Here is a 27,959-nt window from a genome sequence, read left to right as displayed (position 1 = left end):
CCCATATGCCGCGGAGCGGCTGGGCCCGTGAGCCATGGCCGCTGAGCCTGCGCGTCCGGAGCCTGTGCTCCGCAACGGGAGAGGCCACAACAGTGAGAGGCCCGCATACCGCAAAAAAAAAAAAAAAAAAAAAAATAATAATAAAATTAAGCTAACCTATTCCCAGTTCTTATTTCCCTACAGCATAATAATGAGGGGAATGGATACGACCATGTCTATAAGAATCCATACGTGCATGCTGATATAGATAAGTGAATAAATAAATAAACGGAGGAGAAGGGACAACTCTTCCTTACCGTCGAAAGCCAAGTAATAAATGTGGAGTGAATGCTGGAGCTAGACAAAAAGCACCCGTTGGCAAACAACACAGTAACAGTTGTTTCAGGCAAGAATTGTTTATGAATGCTAAAATAATTGGAAAAAAGGGCGATCGAAAATAGGATATTTATAGTCTCAAAGTATCACTAATTGATGATGAAGGTAAACACAGAGAAGCCTGCATCCTCCAGTTTACAAATGACCACAGTTAACAACGCAAGTAGAAGGACAAATCTGCACACGATGCACAGAGGGGGAGAGAGCACCGCTCCCGCAGTGCCTGCCAAGAAGGCACAGTCCAAAATGAATAACGAGGAACCGTCAGACAGACCCCAATGGGCAGACGTCTACAAAATACCTGGCCTGCGTATTCACAAGTGAAGGCTCCCGACAGAAAAGGGCTGAGGAGGGCTTCCCTGGTGGTGCAGTGGTTGAGAATCTGCCTGCCAATGCAGGGGACATGGGTTCGAGCCCTGGTCTGGGAAGATCCCACATGCCGCGGAGCAGCTAGCCCCGTGCGCCACAATTACTGAGCCTGCGCGTCTGGAGCCTGTGCTCCGCAACAAGAGAGGCCGCGATAGTGAGAGGCCCGCGCACCGCGATGAAGAGTGGCCCCCGCTTGCCGCAACTAGAGAAAGCCCTCGCACAGAAACGAAGACCCAACACAGCCATAAATAAATAAATAAAAATTAAAAAAAAAAAAAAAAGAAAAGGGCTGAGGAGCCGTCCCAGATGGGAGGCAATGATGGAGACACAAGAAAGAGTTGACAAGAGGATTGATGAGAAGCCGGGGAAACACCAGTATCTCATGGGGACTGGTGGGGTGGGGGAGCGGAGGGAGAAGCTGGAGCAAAGCAGCATCACGAGTGCCTGGGAGGGTAGGAGGGAACCGCGGATCCCCTCCAGGTACAGACCCAGGGGCGCAGGTGGTAAAGCAGAGTAAGTGTGCAGCTCTGCAGTGGCGGAGGAGGGAGTCCGGGGGTCTGGATAAGATGGAGCTGGGAGGGTCCTAGAACAGGGTGTGGGCTTGGGCGGTGGTTTTGCAGAGGGTAGAGGTGAAAGGCGGCAGGTCTGTGTTAGCGGCGGGCAGTCTGATGACAGGATAGTTTCTGTCCAGGAGGCGGGAGGATTAACACAGGGCCAGAGCCATCCCTGGTCACTCGTGTTTGCAGAAGAGGGGTGTCACAGGGTTCTTGTCGCTGTGTCCCCTCCCTGTCCCGTCTCAGACCGGGTCACGGTGGGGGCGTGCTCTGATCACGGCGGCATTCTGTGAGCACTGGGTATCACGGCCTCGCTGCGGGCTTCTGGGACCATTTTTCACTTTCTCAGAATGGACCCAGGAGGCTGAGACGGGGAAGGAAGAGAGAGTGCCTCCCATCAGCGGCTGCCTGGAGGTGAAGCTCCAGGAACCTCCCCTGCAAACACCCTCTCACCCCCCATTCAACCCAGTTGTCTGCCTACTTCTCTCCTGCACCCAAGCAGCAGAACATAGATGGAAGGAACCCCATGCGACCATGCTGCCAAACTGGATCTCATGCCCATTCATCCACGCAGATTCTAACGGGCACGCAGCGTTGCCTGGCCATCCAGACACTGCCTGAGTGAATACACTTTTCTGCTCTCTGAGATGACTTTTCCTTCTCAAACATCCAACGCCCCTTTCTGCTTTACTCTGCTCTCAGCCGATGACCTTGCCTCATGCTTTATTGAGAAAATAGGAGCGGTCAAGCACTGCCTTGTCTTCTCACCCCGAGACCTGATTTTCTCCTGTGACCCTGACCCTGTGGCTGTTAGGATAGAAAGTTGTCCCGGCTCTGCCACTGTCCTCTCTCTCTCTTGCATCTTTTACTTGTTTACAGACAAGACTCACCACCTCCCCTCTTTAACAAGTCCTCTCCTGACTCCGTTTCCCCCTTGCAAAGTATTCCCCGGATCTCTCTCCACTTCGCAGAAAACTTCTCCAAACTGGACTCTGCAGCATCTTCAGTTCCTCAGGTCATAAACTCCCTCCTGGGCTATTTCCACCTCCCCACCTGCTCTGAAGCAGCTCTTATGAAAGCCAAACCCACCAGCCAGCTCTCTGGCCTCGATGCGGCCCCTCCGTGGAGACGATACAGGTGGCCACTGCTTCGCTCTGCAAACACGTCCTCCTCTTAGCTTCTGCCAAAACCCACGTCCTCTCCTCCTTTCTGAGCCATATCTCTGGACATGGGAACACTGGGATCCTCTTGGCCCTTTTCTCTAGGAGCTGAGCGGGAACGGATCTGAACTGGAGTCTGGCCCATGCCTGGACCCGGGGGGGTTCTGGGCGTGAACTGCATCACAGGGTTGGCCGGACCTTGAGGCAGGGGCTTCTGGAGGCCGTGCCTGTCACCGGCCATGGGCTCCTCAGGACCAGGCAGACTGGAAGCTCCGGGCAAGGTGGCTCCCAGCTCATTACCTCCAGGGGGCAGCTGTGAGTTATAAGCCCACATTCACCCCGGGGTGTGTGTGTGTGGGGGGGGGGTGGAGGGGTGGATGGGAGGATGGGGGCACTGGACCAGTAAGGGCTGGGGAGGTGGGCCCCGGCAGTGCCCACGACAGAGGTGGAGGGCCACAAGTCCTCTCTGGGTAAGTCTGAGAGTCAAGTGAGCAGTTGGGTGTTTTGCCGGAGCTTAGAGCATGTCTCGCACACCCTGCCGCTAAAACACATCTCAAATCCAAATGCTTCACCCTGTATCCATCCGGTCCAACCCCCCGTCTCTCACCTGGGAAACCAGCAGGAGCCTCCTAATAGCTGCTACCGTCCATTCTCCGTGGCAGCTGCGGTGAACTTTAAAGCGCGATTTGGCAGATAACTGCCCTTCCTTTGTGGAAACAAGCATCTCAGCCCAAACCTCCGCCTCCAGAGATCCACACAGTGTAGCTCCTCTGACCCTCGTTCACTCCGCTACAGCTTTTGTTCCCCAGACGTACCAAGACCTCTCCCACTCACGGGCCTCTGCACCCACTGTCCCCTCTGGACTCCTCTCCCTCACATCTTGCAGGCCTGGCTGTGTCTCAGCGTCCAGGACTGGCTCACGGTCTGCCCCGCACACCTCGGCTCCTGCCCAGTGCTGCTTTGCCATATTTTCTTTTTGACTTTGTTTCGTAGCCTTTAGCGCCATTTGAAATGGTCTTTTTTCCATATTTACTTGCTTGCTTGTGGCCTGCCTTGGTTCTCTGGAATATAAAATCCAGAAGGGCTGGCTTTTTTCAGTCTTATTCTCAACTGTATCTTCAGAACATAGTACACAGCAGGTGCTTAATAAATGTTGATTGAATGAATGAGTAAATAAAAAGCATAGATCAAAAACTATGCTGGGTTTGCAATTAGGAGACCATCAAAATCTTAATTGGGAGGGGTGTGTTGCAGAGAAAATGAGCTGAGTGTAGTTTACTCCTTCAGAGACAGACAGACAGACAGATGGACAGTCACATGTCCATCTGATGACTGTCCCTATGTGCCAAGCACCATGCCAACTGCTGAGGATCCACAGGTGAAGATGTGCCTTGTTCTGAGGCACTCAGCCACCAGGAAAACACAGTGGTGTGTGAGCTGGAACGTAGCCAGCTCAGGGGCCCAAGGTCAGGGTCACTTTGCTTCGCCTCATGAGCACCATCAACAGATAGCTGTTTCAGGCACACAGGCAATTTGGAATATTGTTTTGTAACATGGGTTCTATCAACATAAGCAAACTGCCTTTGATTATTCAGCAGGTTTAATCCAGCAAGTTAAAATATCAAGTGACTATTTAAAGCCCAGGTTTTAAAACAGGCTTGCTCACTTCTCAAAATGAAGAAGCAGTGAAACCAGTTGGGTCTGCTTGTGTCAGCTGGACCATGGACATGGCTTCAGCATGGCCTCCGGCAAGACGGGCGGTGCCTGGGAGTAGGGTGGGAGGACCACCCAAGACTGTGAGCTCTCTCTCCAGGCAGAGGAGACCTGACCTCACCCCTGGCAACTGCCCAGAGACTCATGCTACACAGAGATCTCATCCAGCAGGAAGAAAGATGTAGGAAACTACGGGGAAGAGGGACCTTCAGGGGATTCAAATGCTCCTGCATCTTCTGCTTTCCATTTTTGGGATGAAATTTAGTGATTCACTCATAAAGTATATTTGGTCATTTCCCTTCTTCCTTAAATTACCTTCCTAAGCTGGGAGAGTTAACCCATTTCCTCTTTAGGGAAGGTCTTGGTTATAACATAAACTAAAAATGTTTTTCTTACCCGAAGTTTAAGATAATGGCAGTCCAAAGATATAAACACGTGACCTTAGCCACAGGAGAGTCCACTAAAATCAAGATGAGAGCCCACACCAACCATTTTGGAGACACATCATTATGTAAAATGGAGCATATCTATATTCACTGGGGACACTTTAATTTTTCTGAGGGAATAAAACTTATAATGAGAAGGTACATCAATGTTATTTGACCCCAATCTATGAAATATTGGACTAGCCTTCCAAGTCCTTGATTTAGTTTCTCTTAAAAAAAAAATCACTTGTTCATTGTCTCTTTTTCATGAAAGGCAAGAGAAAGACAATAGTGGCAACTATCTCCACTATGATTTAATATTACACCAGTTATTCTAGGGAAGTCAATAAAACAAGAAAAATTAATTGGAAGTATAGCTACTGGAAAGGAAAGAAGAAAAGCTGTCATTATTTTAAGCTGATAATCATCTACCTAGAAATATGAAGATAACCTACTAAAACACATTTAAACAAAAAGAATTCAGGACTAGAGCAACTTACAAAAACCAATATTTTCCCTATCTACCAATATTTTTTAAATTAGAAAATGTAATAGAATAAAATGATCCCATTTACAATAGCAACAAAACAATAAACAATACTAAAATAAATCTAAAAGCAAATGTGCAAGCTCTGTGAAGAGACCTATCAGAAGAAAACAACCAAACTGAAGACAGCAAACAAAGATATGAATGGTAATATTCAATTTTATAAATATGTTCCAAACTAACCTAAAAATTAAATTCAAAAATGCAGTTAAAATCCCAAAATTAATTTTTAATGAAATTAGACATGGTATTCATTTGGAAAAGTATAAGAATAGCTAAGAAAACTGCACATCAAAGAGATCAAAACAAACTGTAATGTGATAGTAATTAAAAGAGTGTGGCAGAATCCAGAAACAGAAATGAAATAACATTTCATTTAACAGGATAGCAAATAACAGGATAGCAAGTCCAGAAATGGACTCATCTGTATGAAAGAATTTAGCTCAGTATATGATATTGGTAGCATATCAATTAAATAGGAAAAAAACACAGACCATTTTAAAAGTTATTGGGAAAGTTGTTTCTTAGAAAAAGTAAAATTAGAGTCTCATGTTAAACTATACACAAGCATGAAAAAAATTCCAGATGAATTAAAGCTGTCAATGTGAAAAAAAGCTACAAAAGTGAAAAAATAAAATAGAATACTTTATAACTGTCAGTTGGAAGAGATTTTCCTAAGTAGGAGACAAAATTCAGAAGCTCTAAAGAAGATGTGATTAGGTAAAAATTAAAACATTTATATGAAGAAAATCATCAACAAATGATATAAGAGAATGAAAAGACTAGTCACAGACTTGGGAGAAAATCTTTGCAAAATACATATGTGATAAAGGACTAATATCCAAAATATCCAGAACTCTTAAAGCTCACCAATAAAAGAACATACAATGCAATTAAAAGATGGACAGAAGATCTTAACAGACACCTCACCAAAGAAGATATATAGAGAGAAAATAAGCATAGAAAAAGATGCTCCACATCATTTGTCATCAGGGAAATGTAAATTAAAACAAAAATGAGATAGCATTACACACCTATTAGAATAGCTAAAATCGCAAACACTGACACCAAATGCTGGCGAGGATGTGGACCAACAGGCGCTCTCATTCATTGCTGATGGGAATGCAAAATGCTACAGCCACCTTGGAAGACAGTTTGGCAGTTTCTTACAAAACAAAAAACATTGTTACCATAGGATCCCAAATCATGCCCCTTGGTGTACACCCCAATGAGTTGAAAACCTATGCCCACGCAAAAACCTGCACACAAATGTTTACAGCAGCTTTATTCTTAATTGCCAAAACTTGGAAGCAACCAAGATGTCCTTCAGTAGATGAGTGGATAAACAATCTGTGGTCCATCCAGACAATAGAATATTATTCATCAATAAAAAGGATGAGCTATCAAGCTCTGAAAAGACATGGAAGAAACTTACACGGATATTGTTAAGTGAAGGAAACTAACCTGAAGGGCTACATATTGTATGAGTCCAAGTATATGACATCTGGAAAAGGCCAAACTATTGAGGCAGTAAAAGGATCAGTGGTTGCCAGGGTTTTCTCTTTTTCTTTTTTTTTTTTTTTGGTGGGGGTGGGATGGGGTGGGGAGGGCTGAATAGGCGGAGCACAGGAGATTTTTAGGGCAGTGACACAATAATGATGGACCCCTTATTATATGTTTGTCAAGACACCCACAGAATGTACAACAGAAAGAATCAACTGTAACAAACTATGGACTTTAGTTAATGATAAAGTGTCAGTATTGGTTCATCAATTGTAACAAATAGACCACAGGAATTCAAGACGTAAATAGCAGGGAAAACTGTGTGTGTGGAGGGGAGGGTATGTAGGAATGCTGACCTTGCCCATCAGTTTTTCTGAAAACTTAGACCTGCTCTTAAAAAAAAAAAAGTCTATTAACTAAAAAAAACAATATACAGGAAAATATTTGCCATGTGTACCATGAGAATTATTAGTCCTATTTTATCATAAATATATAAATCAAAAAGAAAAAGGCAATCATTAGAAAACAGGCAAAGGATAGAAACAAGGAATTTGAGGAAATGCAAGCTGAAAGTACAAGATAGTTCTCTTACTTTTTCCTCCTCCTGCAGATTGACAAAAATTAAAATGTGGACTATATCAGAGTTGGTGAGGGTGGGGAGAAACACACCCTCTCATAGCTATTGGGGGGGTATACATTGGAGTAACCCTTTTTGAGGATAATTTAAGCTAATGTCTTTTTTTTTTTAAGATTTTTTGATGTGGACCATTTTTAAAGACTTTATTGAATTTGTTACAATATTGCCTCTGTTTCACGTTTTTTGTTTTTTTGGCCATGAGGCATGTGGGATCTTAGCTCCCTGACCAGGGATCAAACCGGCACCCCCTGCATCGGAATGCAGAGTCTTAACCACTGGACCACCAGGGAAGTCCCTAAGCTAATGTCTTGATCAAAAAGTAAATATGCATACCCTTCAATCCAGAAATTCTACTAATGCCAATAAAGATGGGAATGTTACTTACAATAACAGAAAAATAATAGCAAATAACCTAAATATTCATTAATAGGAAAATAGCTAAGTAAATTGGGATTTAGTCATGCTATGGGATATAAAGAAGCCATGAAAAAGAATGAGACCTATGTGTACTAACAGGGAAAGACATTCAATATGTATTATTAATGGAAAAAAAGAAAAATGAAGAAAAATACGTACAGTATATTTGAGAAACACACACATTCACGCCTCTACGATGTGGTCTGTGCTGGGGAGAGGAGCGGATTGAGAAGAAGGACAGACATTCATTTGGGCGATGGTAGAATTTGTTTAACCTCCATTGAAACATTTCTATCTTTGCTATTTAATTCCAAGCACTGTGAAGGAAAGAAGCCAGTGTGTCTTTCTGTTTGGTGGCTATGTCCCAAGTACCCAGCGCACTGGTGTTCAATAAATATACACTGAGTGAACACGAATTAGCAATGCTTAAAAAACTATAATGGAAATAATCACAGGGCCAAAAGATGTATCATTAAGGATGTTTATTGCAGTGTTAATTATCAAAACAGAAAGCCGGAAGCAACCTGATTAACGAAGGAAGACACGTTGGTATGGTAGAACACTTTTCAGGCATTGAAAAGTCATGCCATTAAAATAATATTCCAAGAAGTGAAAAAATGTTCAGACTATCCTGATAAACCAAATTAGCAAGCTATAAATCAGCATTGAAAATATTATTAAATATATATAAATATTTATATATTCATAGGATAAAATGTCCTTCCTGGAAGGACATACATCAAAAAATGTCCCATGGTTGTCTCTGGGTGATTGCTTACGGACTTTTGGTTTCTTCTTCGCACTTCTCTGTTTTATATCCCTGTTTCCTTTGGGTTATGCAGCGATTATATATTACGTTTGTAAATAGAGAAAAAAAAGGTTTGTTAAAAAATACTTGTAGAAATAGAGTGCTGCAATTTAGATTTTTGGAAATTTTCTTTCCGGATGCCTTTAGAGGCTGCCCTTGACTTACGGATGTCAGCTCCGTGTATTTGACTGTAATACCACTTGCCTGTGCACATCTTAGCCACTGATGCCCCACAAACTCCTTCCTGAGTGCTGAATTCAAAGCCTCATCTGCTAAAGGTACTAAAGGACACTTTGAGCGATCACCCTCTGACTCTATGGAAAGGGAATTCTCCTTATAAGATATTAGTCTATTACTGGCTTTTGCACATTTGAACTCCATTCTTGTTTTCTCAAGAGTAAATTGTGTTTGAAAGTAGGGGACTGTCTGTGTTATCCTCTGTTTAGTGCCTGGTATATTTAAGGTTTTTTGTTATCATTTTTTAGAAAGAAGAGGATGGCTAAATAGATTCTGGTAGCTCCTTTCATGCTTACATGACATGAGATCCATTTATTCACTGGAGCCTTCTTTAGGCCACAGGTGCTTCTTCAGTTCTCTGAGCTCCAAAGAAAGATGTGGATAGTCTGGAAAGTATACCAGCTCAAACCAGAATCCTCTCCTAGCTGAGGTTTCAACAGTAAGAAGTTGGGTGGCAGACAGTTAACTGGCAGTGGGGCTGGACCTCGGGGGAGGGGGCTTGGTCTGGGATGGTGATCACAGGGTTATAGGTGTGTAATCACATCATTAAAAGCCATCTGATGTGATTGAAAACAAAGTCATTATTATGATCCTTTAACAGTCTCAAGCTTAAAACCACTCACGGTCTAATTCAATAAATAAGCTACTTAAGTACAGAAAGTTACAAGCAAGAACAGATTTTGTGTCATATTAGCAAATGTGATTTTCATTAATTCAAGATGAATGTCTTCTATGAAACACTTTCATATCATATTAATGACATGATAGCAAACAGCATTCACGGGTTGCTAGGCAACATGAGGGCCCTCTAATGATCTCCTCTGTACTGGAGATGGAGGGAAGATGCCAGAGCTCTGAGGCTCTTCCCCACTTCTTGGCAACTGTTTCTGTTGGAAGACCACCATGGGGCTGGGAGGGGAAGGAATGAATGATACCATTTACCGTGTCGCCATGTCACATATACCTCCTTCCTCTTCCCTTCTTTCCACAGCTTTACTGGTGGGAGAGCAAGAACTAGAAGTAGGCTCAAGAGAGGTCAATCTACCTCTGCTTAGGTAGGCAACAGGCTGCCGGGAGACCAGGACAGGCAATGGAGTGGACACCTGGAGGGGTTTCTGTTTAGCCATAATTTGCTGGACTCTGTTCTGCTCCTGGCATCCCTACCTCTCTGGGGGGTAGGTCCCCAGCAGTCATGTTGTGACTTCATGATTCCATGGATCCGAGATGGCTTCTGATGTAAGCCTTCTAGTTACATGCTGATGTGCAAAAACCACACCCAAACTTAGTGGCACAGAGGGAAAGCCATTTTATGATGCTCATGGTGGACTGGCTCTGCTTCGTGACTGCAGGGGTTTCACATGGGAAGACAAATGCCTCGGGGCCACTCTGATGGCCGGGGCTGGAATCATCTGGAGGCTTCTTCACCTACACATCTGGCACCTGTGCTAGGATGACTTGAAAGCTTGGCTCAGCTGGGACTCTTGCTGGAGTGTCTACTTGGTCCTTCCAAACAGCTTGGGCTTCCTCAGAGCATGGCAGCCTCAGGATGCTTGGACTTCTGACCTGACAGGTCAGGACTCTAAGAGCAAATGTTCCAGCAAAGAAGCTGGAACTATGGGGCCTTCTAGAACTCAGCCTCCAAAGTCACACAGCCCCGTTTCTGCTGCACTCCACTGGTCAAAGCCATCACAAGCTCGCCCAGATTCAAGGGAGGGGGCACAGACCCCATCTCTCTTGGAAGAGTGCCAAATAATTTGAAGCTGCGCCCCCCACCCAAGCCATGCCAGTCACTCTGTGGGAAATCTGGAGCTGGGACTGAGATGCATCTGGTTATTCTCTGTGGGTTTGGGGCTGTGGCAGGGGCAAGCTGAGAAAGCCGACCTGCAGAGAGAAAGCAGCCACCACTGCTTGGCTTCTACCTGCTTTAGCCTTCCTGACTGTAGTCTCCATCCTGAGATGGAGCCATCTTGATGGCCTTTGTTCCTATGAGATACAACCATGAATCCTTAAGAGGAATTCTCCTTTTTAGCTTACATCTAGCTTTGGTTGGTTTCTGCTGCTTGCAGCCAGAGTCCTAAGTGGCTCAGACAGAGCATCAGCTGATTTTTCCTGTGATTACTGATATAAATGTGCTTGGTTATATGTATGATACAAATTAGTACTTATTAATTTAAGTATACCTATCGACTCCTTGTTATGGTAAATGAGGACTTATCTTTTTAAACACAAACCCCCAGTTCTCCCTATCCCAAACTTTCCAAACAGTTTGTATGGCAATTCTTGGTTAAATTAGTATCTGTGATTATGTTATTTTAACAATGCAAATATTAACTACATTTCTTTCTTGTGTAACTTTTTGCTTTTCTTAGAAATAATGATGGCCCTGTTTTTTTTCTTAGCTTTCAATGTATCTAGCATAGGTTTTTTTTTTTTAATGTTCCAGCAGGTATGTAAAATGCCCTTCAATATTATTTTCCACATAAACATGTCAAATAATCAAAATAATTATTTTTTCCTCAGGATCCCTCTATGTTATTGTCTCTATGCTCCTGTCTGGCCTGGCCTGGCCCAGTTGTCCCCTGGGCCCATGGGGACTTCTCCACACTGTTCTCTAGTGTTGGAACCTCTTCACTTACAACTTTGGTTGCTTCCTCTTTTTTTTTTTTGCTGGTAATATTCTTTTCACATTTAAAAAAAATTTTTAATGTTAGTTTTAGGAGTACAACAAAGTGATTCAAATATGTATATATATATCTCCACATATATATATATCCACATACATACACACATATATACACATATGTATATTCTTTTTTTTTTTTTTTTTTTTTTTTTTTGCGGTATGCGGGCCTCTCACTGCTGTGGCCTCTCCTGTTGTGGAGTACAGGCTCCAGACGCGCAGGCTCAGCGGCCATGGCTCATGGGCCCAGCCGCTCCGCGGCATGTGGGATCTTCCCGGACCGGGGCACGAACCCGTGTCCCCTGCATCGGCAGGCGGACTCTCAACCACTGCGCCACCAGGGAAGCCCTGTATATTCTTTTTAAAATTCTTTTCCATTATAGGTTATGATAAGATACTGAGTAGAGTTCCCTGTGCTATACAGTAGGTCCTTGGGTTGCTTCTTAAAAATAACTCTTATATCAAGGAAAAATTAGTGGTTACCAGTGGGGAGAGGGAAGGGGGGAGGGGCAATATAGGGACAGGGGAGTAACAGGTACAAACAATTAGGTATAAAATAAGCTACAAGGATATACTGTACAACACAGGGAATATAGCCAATATTTTATAATTACTATAAGTGGAGTATAATCTTTAAAAAATAACTCTTCATTATGCAGAATTTTAAAATATTTTTAAATTAGAAGGACACCCAGTTCCAACAGCTATCAACTCATGGCCAATCTTGTTTCATTTCTAGCCCCATCTACTCTTCTCCCTCCAGGGTTATTTTGAAGAATATCCCAGATATTTCAACATGTATCTCTGAAAGGTAAAGATACTTCTCTTAAAATATGTGTAACTACAATATCATTTTCACATTTAAAAACGAATAATTCCTTAACATCAACAAACAAACATCCAGCGTTCAACTTTCCAATAATGTCATAAAGGGCATAATTTTTTTACAGCCTATCTGAATCAGGATCCAAATCAGTTGACATGCTTATAAAGTCTATTTTAACCCACAGGCTCCCAGCCCCATCTCTCTTTCATTTTTTGCAGTTTATTTGTGGAAGGAGTCACTGTTTGCTCCGTAGAGTTTCCTACGCTCTGAATTTGGCGGACAGAAGCTCTGTGGTTTTCGTGAATATGCTGCTCTGTCGCCTCTATTTCCCATAAACTGGTGGTAGACCTAAGGTTCTGGACAGGTTCAGGTTCAACTTTTTTTTTAAAGGTGGTGTGTTTTCCCGACAAGTAGCACAGTGTCTGGCTGTGTCCTTTTCTGTGTCAGCAGCCACATGCCCATGTCCTTTCATTCAGGAGGGGTTGCAAAATGGTGACATTCTAACCGTGCTGTTCCTCCTTCACGAATGGGCAGGAACAGTTCTCTGTCCTTGGTACGTCCTTGAAGGATGGTCATAGAATTACTGCTGGAAATATTTCCTTTCAGAAGGATGAGGACGTTGCCCATCGTTTGTTTGGTTCTGGGGTTGCTATTGAGAAACCTGGTGCTATTTTGACCCTTGTTCTTTTCTAAGTGACGTGCTTTACTCACCAGACACTTGTAGGAGCTTCTCATTATCCCTGGTGTCTGGAATTTCATCACAGAGAGCCTCGGGCTGTTTATCATTTATTGTGCATTTTTCAATCTGGAGATTGATATCTTTCAGTTCTGGGCATTTTTTTTTACCTTCTGCCCAACTGAGTTTTCTCTGCTGTCTCAGGAATTCCTATTAGTCAGATAAAAGGCCTTGTTCTCTTTTTCATGAAGTTTCCTTGACTTCATCTTCCGATACCTCTGTTCCGACTACTGCCATGCTGGGGACAGGGCAGCAGAGGGGGACCAGGGACTCTACCGGCCAGTATCGGGACGTTCATCTGATTCCTTCTCTCTTCACACTTTTCCTCTCCTGGGTCTGTTGCCCTCCCATCTGAGTCTCTCCAGTTCACACTTTCCAAAGAACAAGCCTCCAGTCTCTTACGGAGGGTGACAGGGAGGAGGGGGTGCCTGGCTGTTGCAGGAGGTGGGGGGTGCTTTGGGGGGTGACATTACAGTCTCTCCTGGGGTTTCAGTTCTGTCACTTGCAGACAGAGGTTCCCGACTAATGGTTATGACCAGGAAATCAACAACAACAAAAAATTTTAAGATTTTATCCAACTTGAAATGACTGGTTTTTTAAAAGAAAACCCTGCAATTAAAAATGCTTCTCTGCCTCAGCTATCTTCCTACTCCATGTGCTACAGCCTGACCCGGTGCAAAAAAAGCCCTAGGTTAGCACTTTGGTCCGGTTTGTAATTGGAGAAATCAGGGTGGGGCTATATAAGTTCATATACTAAATCCTTGCCAGGACCCCAGGAGCCTCAGACCTGCATCCAGAAAGGTCCACTTGCAGGTCTGTCCAGAGGGCAATGACTGACCCCATGGACACCCTTCGGGGTGCCCTGGAGAGGTTTCGATTCGGGGGCCTGACAAGCCTGGCAGATCCTTGGTGGCGAATCCGTGTTAACATCTTGAAGGCGGCCTGGCTTTGTTCAATTATCACGTGCAGAAAGCCTGCAGCTTGCAGGCGCCGCTTGTCAGCTGGGGCTGCTGGTGGCCGGGAGCGGATCGTTAAGCCCGCCACGGAGCAACCTCCCAGCAGCCTCCCAGCCTCCAGCGTGGTGTATATCTTCCTATTTCACTTGGATTTGCTCCTAATGATTGAACTATAGATTATTAATGCTGCGAGCCTCCGAGATCCCAGCGTGACTGTGCTGGGCTCTATTCTGCCCTCAGAGCCTTCGGCACGTATCCTGGCCTGGCAGACAGTGCTCCGGCAGCTGTCGGAGCCGCTGGGGCCAAGACAGGGCCGTGGGATGCAAACAGCGGCTCCTATTAGCAGCTGCGGGTGTGTCGCTGGTGGCATTTGGAGTTCTCTTCTCCCCAAATTACCAGATAGAGGGAATAATAAGTCACAAAACCCAGCTCGGAGTTTGCTGGGTAGGTGACAAAAAGTGTCTTTGGAGAGAAGGAACTTGGGGCTATGCCATCTGTCACTCTGCAAGGGATTCTGGGTGGGTGCCAGGTTCGGGGATGCACAGGGCCTGAGGCGGGGCGACCCCAGGGCAGCCAACAGCCCCGCCTGAAGCAGAAGTGCAGCAAAGAGAGTGTTTGTGCCGTGACCTCCAGGACAGGCTCTGAGCCGAATACTTACTGCAGGTCATCTCGTTTAGTCTTCACGGCAAGCCCTGGAAGCTGGTATAAGCCCCATTTACAGGTAAGGGAAACGAAGCTTACAGGAACAGAATTACCTGCCTAAGACAACACCGGTAAGTGAGGTCTGAGGGACTCCCAGGTGTTTTCTGAGATGTGCACTCTCCTTTTCACACCTTATCACCACCGAGTGAGAAGCAAGTTCCCGATAAGGAACTTGAGGCTGGTATAATGTCAGAAGTAGAGGTCAAACCCAGGACAAGCTGACATGGAGGTCGTTCCCATGGTGGCTGAATGGGAGTGCCTGGGGGGTACCATGTGCCTTGTGCAGCACAGCGGGCAGCTGTTGGAAGCCGCAAAATACCCTCTGCCTTTGTGGGGAGTTAAAGCAGCACCAAACTTGGGATGTAAATCTGGCCTAGCTCAGGCTGTCATAACAAAATACCCCAGACTGGGCGGCTTAAATAATAGACATTTATTCACACAGTTCTGGAGGCTGCAAGTCCAAGATCAGAGTGCCTGTATGGTCAGGTTCTGGTGAGGACTCTCTTCCTGGCTTGTAGGTGGCTGCCTTCTCACTGTGTCCTCAGATGGAGGAGAGAAACAGAGATGTCCCTCTCTCTCTTCCTGTTCTTATAAGGCTACAGTCCTACAGGATTAGGGCCCCACTTTTGTGACCTCATTTTACCTTAATTACCTCCTAAAGACTCTATCTCCAGATATAGTCACACTGGGGATTAGTGATTCAACATATGAATTCTGGGGTCATGGTGGTGTTATCAATTGAGAGAACAAACCAATAGAGGAGTTAAACAGGGTAATGGGATAGAAAATGACTCAGATGCTGGTTGGGGGTAGGTAGGGTAATCTATGTAATATAAGGGGATGTTATGCTATGTACTAGGCTGGAGATGTTATATAATATGTAATAAACTTGTTCTCAAATTTGAAAAAAATTTCAGTATTTTAAAGATGTTAGTCCACTGACTTCTCACTTGCATTGTTTCTGATGAGGAATCTGTTGTCATTCTTATCTTTATTCCTCTGAAAACAATGTTTTCTCTTGTTCCTTCTTGACGTTCTCTTTATCACTGGTTTTGAGCAGTCTGCTTATGATATGCCTTGGTGTAATTTTTTCTTTTTTTATTGTACAATATTATATGTTACAGGTATACAATATAGTGATTCACAATTTTTAAAGCTTATACTCTATTTATAGTTATTATAAAATATTGGCTATATCCCTGTGTTGTACAATATATCCTTGTAGCTTATTTTATACTTAGTAGTTTGTACCTCTTACTCTCCTATCCCTATATTGCTCCCCCTTCCCTCCCCCTACTGGTAAACACTAGTTTGTTCTCTATATCTGTGAGTCTGTTTCTTTTTTGTTATATTCACTAGTTTTATTTTTTTTACATTACACATATAAGTGACATCATATAGTATTTGTCTTTCTCTGACTTATTTCACTTAGCATAATGCCCTCCAAGTTCATCCATGTTGCTACAAATGGCAAAAGTTCATTCTTTTTTATGGCTGAGTAGTATTCCATTGTATATATCTATATATCACATCTTCTTTATCCATTCATCTGTTGATGGATACTCAGGTTGCTTCCATGTCTTGGTAATTGTAAATAATGCTGCTTTGAACATTGGGGTACATGTATCTTTTTGAATTAGTGGGTTTTTTTAAAATTTATTTATTTGGCTTCTCTGGGTCTTAGTTGCAGCATGTGAGATCTTTAGTTGCAGCATGTGGGATCTTCAGTTGTGGCGAACTCTTAGTTGTAGTATGTGGGCTCTAGTTCCCTGACCAGGGATTGAACCCAGGGCCCCTGCACTGGGAGCATGGAATCTTTGCCACTGGACCAGCAGGGAAGTCCCTTGAATTAGTATTTTTGTTTCTTTCAGATATATATCCAGGAATGGAAATGCTGGGTCATATGGTGGTTCTATTTTTAGCTTTTTGAGAAACCGCCATACTGATTTCCTCTTCATGTTTTTGATGCTTGACATTCACTGAGTTTCTTGGATTTGTGGGTTTATGGTTTACATCAAATTTGGAAAAAAAATTGGTCATTATTTCTTTAGGCTGCTTGAAGTTGCCTCGTAGCTGACACTCTGCTCGTTGCTTTAAATTCTTTTTTTCTCTTTGTGTTTCATTTTGGGTAGTTTCAACTAGTATGCCTTCAAATTCACTAATCTTTTCTTCAGCAAGGTCTAATCTTCCATTAATCCCATCCAGTGTATTTTTTCATCTCAGACATTGTAGTTTCCATCTCTAGAAGTTTTATCTGGGTCTTTCATATACCTTCTACATCTCTACTTAACTTTTTGATCATGTGGAATAGAGTTATAATAACTGTTTCAATATGCTTGTCTGCTAATTCTAACAACTGTGTCAGTTCTAGGTTGGTTTAAATTGACTGATTCTTCTCCTCATTATGGGTTGTATTTTCCTGAGTCTTTGGATGCATGTTCATTTTTCTCACCACTGAGGGGAGACCATAAGTGTATACTCTACCCACTGATGAATCTTGAGGTTCTCTAGGCTGGCTGGTGGAAATACACACTGTTCCCAGCCCTGTGTGAGTGCCAGGAAACATAACCTCTAATCCTTTGAGTGATTCTTTCCCAGACTTGTGGGGTTTCCTCTCCTGCATGCACTGATCAGTACTAGACTGAATTTTCAAGGGGCACCTCCTGCTGATCCCCACACTCCTCTCTCTGAGCAGCGACCTCCTCTCCAGTTCCTTGTCCTGAGAACACTAGCTGCCTTGGCCTCTGCAGACTCACAGTTCCAGTCCTCAACTCAGGGAGTCTGCTGGGTTCCTGTCCCTTTGCCACGGCTTGGAAATTCTAAGGCAGCAAGCTGGAGTAATTTCAGGGTTCACCTTATTTCTTTCCAGACTCTCAGAGATCACTGTCCTTCATTGTCTTATGTCCAATATTTATTTTTAAATGTTTTTTGACATTTTCTAAAGTTTTTTAGTTATTTCAGGTGAGAGGATAAATCTACTCCCCAAACAACTTTTTAAAAAATGTAATATCTGCTCCTAGGATGTTGGATAAGGGTTTGTCAACCTGTAAATTAGGACAAAGTTCATCTTTATTGATAACAGATGTAAATTCAAATTTCAATTGTTCTTCTTGATGGTTTTGCATTTGGGGGTGGTGGTGCTGATTTCTGGTCAGATTTGATTAGTTGTGGGAGATATTACAGACTAGTTCATCCAGCTGCATTCCAGACCCCTGGTAGCATGACTTACCCAAAACACCAGGTAGGAAAGGGAAAGACTACATTTTCCAGGCAGTGGAAATGTGGGTTCTACCTGGGACTGAGTCTCGGGTGTAGGTTCTACAGGAGACCAAGCATCCTCCAAAGAGACACCCTCATGGAGGAGTTGGAAGGTGGGCATGAGTACCATGAGGCGGAGACCGTGTTTCCACTGTTTTTCTTCCTTTGCTGGCAAGCCTGGTCCTGGTAGCGTTTGGTGTTGGCTGTACCAGAATCCCATGGGCAGTGAGAGGCAGGGCTTAGGGGACCCATTCTGCTGGTGTGGACTGTGGCAGAGAAGGTGTGGTTGTGGAGCTGGCAGTTTCCTGACTCTACACATTCCTCACTGTGGCAGAGGTTGGCCAGGTCTGTAGAGCTGCTTTCTGAATCTTCCCTGGAAGCCAGTTTAAAGCCTGCTCCTCCAGCCCATTCAAGGAATTTTATAAACCACCTATCACTGGCAGTACGTCACGTTCTGTTTGAACTAGCCAGAGAGGATTCTGTTGTCTGCAACTGAACCCTGACTGAGGATTCATCATTGTGCCTACTCATAATATGGCCGGTAAAGATCCTGTCTGAGGACTTGGAGACAGGTCAGCTCTGCCTTTTCCTGGTTTATGCATGCATGCTTTCCCAGGATTTTCAATCTGTGGATTCTTTGGAAGAGTCCTTTAAATGATCTTGCCCATGCTGTGGAGGTTAGTTTAGTTAAAACCAGATCATTATTTATAAATCCACAAAACCAGACACACAAAAACTGCAGTAATTCCAAGTTCACTAATAAGGTTGACCCCTCTAAGCTGTGACATCCCCCTGTAACACTCTATGTGTTGAGTCCATGTAGAACACACATCTGTCTTTCATCTGGCCCAAGAGGGTGCCAGTATTTGTGCTTCAAGTACGAATAAAGCCTGATTGCTCTCCTTTTTTCTTAAAATAAAAATACAAACAGAAGTTCTAATGTTTTCCTCCTCCACATGTGAATCATCCTGGTCATCCCCTGAGGTATTTTGTCAGAGAAGCAAAATTATTCTCATGTTCCTAGCAGGTGCTTTCTCTAAATGATGTCACTGCACAACGGGAAATGTGCTCCTCTGGTCCTGTATGAAGGGAACTGGACTCGGAGGCAGGGGACTCTGATTCTTATGTTCCTGATGCCACCCTCGTGGCTGTGAGCCATGGCCAGCCCTGCCGTTTTGGTTTTCTCATCTCCGAGGTGAGTGTGCTGGACCGCAGTTAAGGTCCTTCCTAGCACCTGGTCACAGGACAGGGTCTGTGGACCGTCCACAAGCTTGTTGCAGGTCTTAATTCTGGGAGCCGATAGCAGTGACCCTTCAACTCTTCTCATCTCGTATAGCTCAGTCATCTGAAATAGGTTCTGGGTAGTGGGATTAGGTATGGACTTTGTATTCTACTTAGCTTTTAAAATATTTTTCTAAATTTTATATAACAAACATGTATTGATTTTGTAATGGAAATGCTAAAGAGTAAAAAAATGTACCAAATAATCCTCAAAAAGAAACATATAAAGATCCAGGCCTAGGGGGAGGGGGATGAGAGCATCGCGTGCGTGATGCTCCACTCTGCCCGGGTGGCTTTGGAGCATCTTTTTGCGTTATTGGGCCATAAAAAATGTAGGCAGGCAGGCCAGTTTCTTCTCATGGTTCAGTAGACTGAAAACAGGATTTCTGAAATGTGTTTATGTTGATAATTCCAATAACAATAGGACAATTCTGTTGTTTCTTGGAGCTTGGTAAAGAGACATTTATATTAAAGCAACTTGGTAGCCTTGGAGATAACCATTGGCTCATCAGCTATTATTTCAGACTCATAAATAATACCTTTGACTCACAGGCCACCAGGTGAAAAGGAGGAAGAAAATCTATAAAGGACTTTAGTTCCTGCAGCAAAAGTTTGAAAAGATGCTCAGAGGGCCAGAAGTCAGTTCTGAACATACCAGTCAGATCTGCTGAGCCCCAGATCAAGACCTGGGGTCTGACAAGGGCTAGAATGTTAGTAACTGAGTCTGCTGAGGATAACTGGTGAGGAAGTGCGGGCTGGCTGGGGTGGGTCAGCTGAACTGTACACAAGGAAGCCCCTAGTGTGACCAAGGGCCCCAGAGAGCTCGACTGCCCCGCCCCTTCTTGCTCCCCCTCTGTCCACCCTTGGCATGTGACCTGGGGAGAATCTCCTTTCCAGTTGACCCCACAAAAGCAGGAATAGAGAGAAATCACATCTTCCTTCTCCCCACCGGGGCTTTCACTGAGCACCCATCTCTGAGCTACCACATCTGCAAGTCAGGGATTCAGAACCAAATGGGCCTGGTGATTAGCATTTTAGGAAATGATTGTCCAGAGATGCTCTGCCCTACACCACTCATTACCACGCCCACGAATGTGACTGGCCTACACCACCACGGTCCCGTAGAACTTTCTGCCATGATGGATGTCATCTATTCTGTGCTATCCAATATGGTAGCCACTAGCCACGTGTGGCTGTTGAGTACACAAGCCATGGCAAGTGTGACCAAGGAGCTGAGCTTTTAATTTTTTTTAATCCTAATTAAAACTTAAAAGTCACACCTGGCAATTGGCTGTCATATTGGGACAGTGCAGATCTAAGGTGTTGGTAACTCTTCACAATGCATGAAACAATTTTCCGAAGCAATTTTTAAAACTATATGATATTAGATTCTAGATGTACTTTATAACTCAAACAGCTCATAATTCCAACTTTTAGATGTTATTCAGAGCCTACGTGGTTGCTTTTGGTGGCAGTGTCTTGAAATGAAATCGTCTTTAAGTGTTGCTTATACAGAAACGTGTGACCCATTCCTTTGCTCTTAGTGCCCTGGGAGGTACAGTCTTCATACATCACTAACTCTGAATAAAGCACCTGATTTCACACATATTTAATTCTTGGTAACGACCTCTCCCCAGGTTTTTTTTTTCCTCAGAGCATGACTGTGAGAAAAAAAAAAGCACGTGAAATTTCATGAGTACCTCTAATAAGACAATTTTTAAAACAGGACATAGCAAGCACATATATAAATGCAATTTTAAAACGTTTGCTTACTTGATTTTAAAAGAAGCACCGTATTTCCTTAAATTTGCATTAACTTGGGAGGGAGAAGGAAAACTGTGTAAAAGGCTGAAAGAGTCTGCCTCTCCATGAAGGCTAGTATGGACTTAGAGGGAACGTGAACACTTGAGCTAAAGTAATGACGAAACTTGGCGCTTGTACATTACTTTACGTCTTTAAATACTTCTGCACCATCATCTGCTTTTATCCTGTGATGTGGGCAGTTTGATCATTGGTGATATCTCCACTTCAGAAGTGAGGAAGAGGATGCTCAGTGAGATTAAATGTCTTGCCCAAGTTTGCAAGGCTAATAAACAACAGCGCAGAAATTGAACCCGTCTCAGTCTAGCGTCCTTTCCACTCTAGGAAGGAGAAGTCAGGATTCACTCTTACGCACTGTTGGGTTTTCACACCAAATTACCTTAGGATATATTCCACGAGTGTACACGCGAGCGTGACAGGAACGTGGCTGGTTCGGCAGCTGTGGAGATGGGGGGCCATCTAGAGCTTACAGATGGCAGAGGTGGTTTCGCCATGAAGTGTTTGTTTATTTTTATACAGCTAGGTGAAAAGTTTGAAATTTTTCATAATATTGTAGATGTGGTCCAACAGATGCATATGTGAGTTACGTGTCCCACATCACGTGAAGTGTCCCACGTACGGGTCACACTGCAGCACGGTGTCTAGGATGCTGGATCCCTGCGCTGCAGGCATCTCCCCCAGGTACTAAGCTGTGATTTAAATATCCCTGTTTCCCTTCAGATACTGAAAGCAATCGTTTTCTTTTATAGTAGGGAGACTGTCAAGCTCCTCCGTTGCAGGAGATGGTCATGCCTGCTCAGAGGCAGTGACGTAAGGACACGGGCATTCACATGGAACCAGGCAGGTGAAGAAATGTGCGTTCCTATCCCTCATCCTTCACTTTATTTATTTTTTTAAGTAATTTATTTACTTATTTATTTCCGGCTGCATTGGGTCTTTGTTGCTGTGCAGGCTTTCTCTAGTTGCGGCGAGCAGAGGCTACTGTTTGCTGTGGTGCACAGGCTTCTCATTGCGGTGGCTTCTCTTGTTGCAGAGCACGGGCTCTAGGCGTGTGGGCTTCAGTAGTTGTGGCATGCGGGCTCAGTAGTTGTGGCTCACGGGCTTTGTTGCTCCATGGCATGTGGGATCTTCCCAGACCAGGGCTTGAACCCGTGTCCCCTGCATTGGCAGGTGGATTCTTAACCACTGAACCATCAGGGAAGCCCATCCTTCGCTTTAGACTGATGGGAATGGGCACTGCATGTGCTTGATGAGTCTTTACACATTCTCGTTAGTAAAAGCCTTTAACATTGAAATGAATCTTGGCTGTGAGATGGGATACGCACTTTTCTTTCACTCACTTATGGGCACTGTCCTCAAGGCAAAGATTCTCACTAACACGAATGAGACTGAGGCACTTGAAATAAGAAAATGTACCTTCCAGGTACCTCAAAACCATAAAAAAATCTCAATCCAGGCCTTTCTGATAAATGTTGAGATAATATGCCAAACTATAATTTCATGACGAATGAGGCAAATTATTGGAACACATTGGATAAGAGATGAAAAAGAAAAGCTCCAGACTCAAAGCACTGCTCCAGGGTCATTACCTTAACATTCAGCCCTGACCGTGTGTACGCCTGCGTTTGTTTTTCCTGCATGTTATCATCTTGGGATGAATGTCTGAAGGGACACGTTCTGGCCATGACTTCAGGACCACTTAAAACAATCTTGCCCTTCATCTCAGGAAAGGTTAATGCCATACAATGGCACTGTGGGAAGGAGGGAGATGACATATACTAGAAAAAAAGAATCCTAGTCTTTTAGTCAGAGCAATATTACAAATAAAAATGGACATAGGTTGTGTTAAATGGAATTTGGCCCCTTCATTGGTCTATACTTTGAGACCTAAGGCTGACCGTCTCAGTAATGAGGGATGTTTCAAAATATGGGTTCAGCCTCACCCGCAATGTGATTGTATGAGAAAACCAGTGGGCGAGGAGATGCCTCTTGGATCAAGGAGGCCAGGGAATGACCAGTGAGGAGCCCCAGGTGAAAGTGTGTGAACATGCACAAGGGTGGAGAAATAGAGTTAAATAACGGGGAAGCAAAATGAAGAGGATGGATTTTAAAAAAGATTTATCTATTTATTTACTTATTTATTTGGCTGTGCCAGGTCTTAGTCATGGCACGAGGGATCTTCATTGTGGCATGTGGGATCTTTAGTTGTGGCATGCAGGATCTAGTTCCCCGAACAAGGATCGAAACTGGGCCCCCTGCATTGGGAGCATGGAGTCTTAACCACTGGACCACCAGGGAAGTCCCAAGAGGGTGGATTTTGATTTTAGCAAATCACTTGAAAAAGGATTCTTTATAAGGCTATGAAATGGAATTGGCATTATCTGAAATGAAAGATGGACAGGAACACTGATCTAAAGGGTCTCCAGAAAGGCAGGTGGGTGACTCAGTAAGCAGCCAACAGGGAAAGTTGCATCTTGGGAGAACTATTATCCAACAAATTTTAGGTATGCACCCAAAAACTGACAAGTTGGAGTGGGCAGCCATAGCTCAATAAAATTTTGATAAGTCTGGAAAAATGGGCACCTAGTATTTAGTGTGTGATAGCCTACCGGGCATAGCACAAGGCCACTGACTACAGGGGAACTGAAAAACATGTAAGTCATGATTAAATGATTCCAATTGAGTCTAATAAGGGAATTAGGAGGCTGCGCAGGCTGGCAGCACCCTACCTGGCTTCTCTGAAGACAGAGATGGCGCACGGCAGCTTTCCTGAGGGAGTCACTCCTTGGGCTTCGTGGTTCAAAAAGGTAACGGCAGCCTTTTAAAGGGCCTGCTCAAATCCCATTTAGAACGCTGTGCACAGCAGCACTTAGCCATTAAAAATAGGCATCCGAGCATTTGGGAAGCATGGAGGGGGACGCGGCGCTCGCAGGAGGAGAGGGCCGGGCGAGGGCAGCCTTGAGAGCTGAGCACGTTCAGATGTGAGAAGAGGTGATTTCAATCAAGGTTTATGAGTATCTGATGGGCTCACACAAAGAAGCCGGGGCAAGACCTATTCACGCCGCGAGGATAAAGGATGCTATAGACTGTTAATTAAGGCCATGGTGCGGGGAAGTCGGTAGGCAGGAGCTTTTCTTTGCAGGGCCACCGCTAAGCGGCGTACATGAAGATGAGGAAGAGGCAAGGAAGCAGGGAGGACACGGGACGGGCCTTGTTAGAGCCCCGTGATGGGGACTTCGCACGGCCCCGCCTCCGCCCCCGCTTCCTCTCCACGCACGGTTCCCATCTCTGACTTCCTGGCACCCCCAGGGAAGCTGCTTCTGCCCCAGTGTCTGAGGGCAAAGCAGCCCAGCAGGTGGAGGGAAGGAGCGGCTCCTTCTAGACATCATCAGAGGGGCTGGGCGGGAGCTGCAGGGACTGTGACAGGCGTGTGCATGCGTGCGTGGGACACTGCAGGGCACCGGTGCTCCAAGGGGAAGACTGCGGAAAAGCCCATTTTGTAACACACTTGTTATGTGACTTTCAAATGCTGGTTGGTTCAGAAAGGAACAGGGACTCCATTCTTTTTCCAAAGTGATAAATCCGTCAACCCATCAATTTATTTCACTCTCTTTCACACACACTAACAGACACACTCACACACAAAGGCACACATGTTCACAGGCACACACTCACACGCACGCACACACAGTCACCAGTGGTGAATTTATTCTCTCCATCACCAGTGGTTTGCACTGGAGCGCCAAGGGGAAGACAAAGGATGAAACAGAGGTAGAATCCAAGCCAGCCTGGCTCCAGACCCTCAGTGGCACTGCTGTCCTGTGACAGCTGTCGGCCTGGGTATCACAGCGGCTGACTGCTCGGCAGCCACCACGTGTCCCCAAATGGCTCCAAGTGAGCCTGTCCGCAGGCAGCCAGAGCCACGGCTGGTGAGGCTTTGATTGCTACAGCGTCTGCCTGCATGGCTGCCACAATTCCCACTGGGGCCACCAGCACCTCCTCTGTCCTGGCCCTTGATGGGGTGAGAATAGATTGAGGGAAGTGGAGAGAAAGGATCCAGAGGGTTTCTTTGAACCCGGAGAGGAACTTGATCTTGAGGTCACGTCTGTCTTGCAGAAGACAGAGCGGCTGGTTAACGGTCAGCCCTCCCAGCCTGGAGGAAGGTACCCCCAGACGCAACAGATGGAAATGCGCCCAGATTTGAACAAGAGATGTTGCTGGTGCTGCCGAGGTCAGGGAAACAATCGGTAATCATATCTCGGCCAAAATCAGCTAAACCATTCACCCTGCCTGCTTGGAAAGAGCCTCGCCAGTTGGTCTGACAACAGACAGGGCGAGCAGTGCTGGGCCAAGAGTCAGCACGGGCCCTGGCAGCATTTCGTGGCACTTGAAAAGAACGTGGCCACAGCTGCTCGTGCACTAACAGGCATCCGGGAGGGACGGACGGGGCCTGGCGGTGCCCTGGGTACCACACTAGAACATGATCAGCCACCATCCCCCTGTCCCCTTTCTTACAGATGTCACTTGGCACGTCCTAATAGCCAGTGTTGTCCCATTTTGCCATCCCCAATATTCACTCCTAGCAAATCAAATTCACTTTTAAATCTATTACTGTCCTCAGCTAACAGCTGTGCTCAGACCCGTGGTCTCAAGCTCACAAAGTCTGTCTCTTTCAGCATCTCTTCTTCTCAGGGAAAACAAACTGAATTTGGTCAAACGTGAAAACATTTTCTTTTCAGAGAAGACTCTTAATACATAGCTCCCATAAAAATGTTCTTTGATGAACAACTGATTCCCCTCTAACTCAAATATTTTGCATAAGATTGAGACCAACAATAAAATCCTACCCACAAGCTGAGGAACAAATGAATTCACTTTCTAAATACTTGTATTTTTCTTTATTTTAAATAAATATTGGAGTCATGTCTACAAAGATCTGAGGAGGGGAAGCCTATGATTAAGGAATTTGGTACTTTATCAAAATGTAGTTTATAATGGGAAACATATAGGAAGATATCCTCACACATAAAAGGTTTCAAAAGTTAAGTACTCTTTCTGGGAAAAAATAAAAATCCGTGCATGATAAAAATGCTTAGCAAGCCAGTAATAAAAAGAAACTTCCTTATCCTGATAAAGGATGTCTACAAAAATATGTATGGTAAACGTCACACACTTAATATTGAACGAATTCACTTTAAAATTAAGAACGAAGCCAGGGTGTCATCCCTCACTACTTCTATCCCAAATTTTACCACAAATCTTAGCCAGTGAAGTAAGACAGGAAAAAGAAATAAAAGTTACAAAGATTTAAAAAGAAGAAACAAACAAAACTGTCATTATTTGCAGATGATATAATTTTTTTGCGTGGAAAATCTAAAAGAATCTACAGGTAAATTATTTGAATGAATGAGGGAGTTTAGCAAATGTGCAGAATTCAAAACCATAAAAAAGCGCATTTCTATACACTATATAGAAGCAATCAGTAAGAAAATGATATTTACAACAGCAATAAAAATATAAAGAACTTTGGATCATATCAAACAAAAATTAAGCAAGCCATTGATGGAGAAAATGATAAATTTTTATCGAAAGATATTAAACAGACCCACATAAATCAAGATCTACACAGTTGACCCTTGAACAATTGTGGTTTGAACCGCGTGGGTCCACTTACACACAAATTTTTTTCAACAGTAAATTCTATAGTACTACACGATCCATGCTTGGTTGATTGGCCCTGAGTTGAATCCGAGGATGTGGAACCACAGACACAGAGGGCAGAAGGTGAGTTATACTCAGACTTTCGACTTTTGACTATATTGACACTATAGTTCAAGGGTTAACTAGTATGTTATGATACTAAAATTAATATCCAAGATGTCAACTCTTACATAATTGATCTAAGGTTTAATGCATTTCCTATCAAATCCAGTGGGGCTTTTCATGGAGCGTCACAAGTTTACTATAAAACTATTAGAAGAGCAAAGGGACAAAAATCCGGAAAAAGACAGATGACTTTAAAATGAAGAATATCTGTTAACTGACACCATAGAGAAAGTGAAAAGACAAGCCTCAGAATGGAAGAAGACATTTGAAGGAAATGTAAACAACCAAGTTTGTATCCAGAATATACAAACAATTCCTGTAAGTTAGTAAGAGAAGACGACCCCCGCCCCCCCAAAAGGGACAAATGTCATAAACAGGCATTTCCCCAGAAACTACCATGAATGGCCCACAAACAAATGAAAAGGCACTAAACCGCATTAGAAATCAGGAAAGGGAACACTGAAACCCTGGGTAGACACCTTTCCACACCACCAGGGTGGCCAAATGTTCAAGCTGAACAGTGCCGAGGACTGTCAGGGCTGCGGAGGGCTCTCACAGCTGGCTGGAGGGAGGGTAACAGACAGCACTACCGTGGGGAACATTTGGGCATCACCTAGTACACCCGAGAGAAATTCCTGCACAGGAGGTGTGCCCACGATGCCAATGGCACCAAACTGGAACAATATGAACATCAATCAACAGGAAAATGGACGGATGAGCTGTGACACAGTTATCTTATACACGGAATACCATACAGCAGGGAAAACACACAAACTCCAGCTACACGCATTGCCATGAGCAGGCTCGCAAACAGGGCCCCAAACGGAGTGCTGACTTTCTCCAGGGGCCACAGAACTGATTCAAAAGTAAGCAGAACAAACCAGTACATCATTTAGGAAACCATATACTGTACGTGGCACACCTTTGAAACAAGGGTTGGCCTGGTACCTGTTTCAGTACAAAGTTTTACTGGCATGCAGCCACCCCCTTTGTTTATGGATCATCTGTGGCAGCTTTCACGGCGCAGTGGCAGACTTTAGTACATGTGACAGAAGTCCTGTGGTCCCCAAGGTATTTACCATCCGGACCTTTACAGGGAAAGTTTGCTGATCCCTCCTTTACAGGAAA

The 27,959-nt window shown here is 44.3% G+C and overlaps 1 protein-coding gene across 1 annotated transcript in view; it reads right to left on the bottom strand.

Moving 5' to 3' along the window:
- CFAP61 (cilia and flagella associated protein 61) overlaps positions 1–27,959 on the bottom strand; it is a 249,891-nt gene that overhangs the window by 17,744 nt on the left and 204,188 nt on the right. The window lies entirely within an intron of this gene.

The sequence above is a fragment of the Mesoplodon densirostris genome, chromosome 16 (genome assembly GCF_025265405.1).
Source record: "Mesoplodon densirostris isolate mMesDen1 chromosome 16, mMesDen1 primary haplotype, whole genome shotgun sequence".
NCBI classification, from domain to species: Eukaryota; Metazoa; Chordata; class Mammalia; order Artiodactyla; family Ziphiidae; genus Mesoplodon; species Mesoplodon densirostris.
Note: the sequence above shows the minus strand (reverse complement) of the source record. Positions and strands in the feature narration are given on the sequence as shown.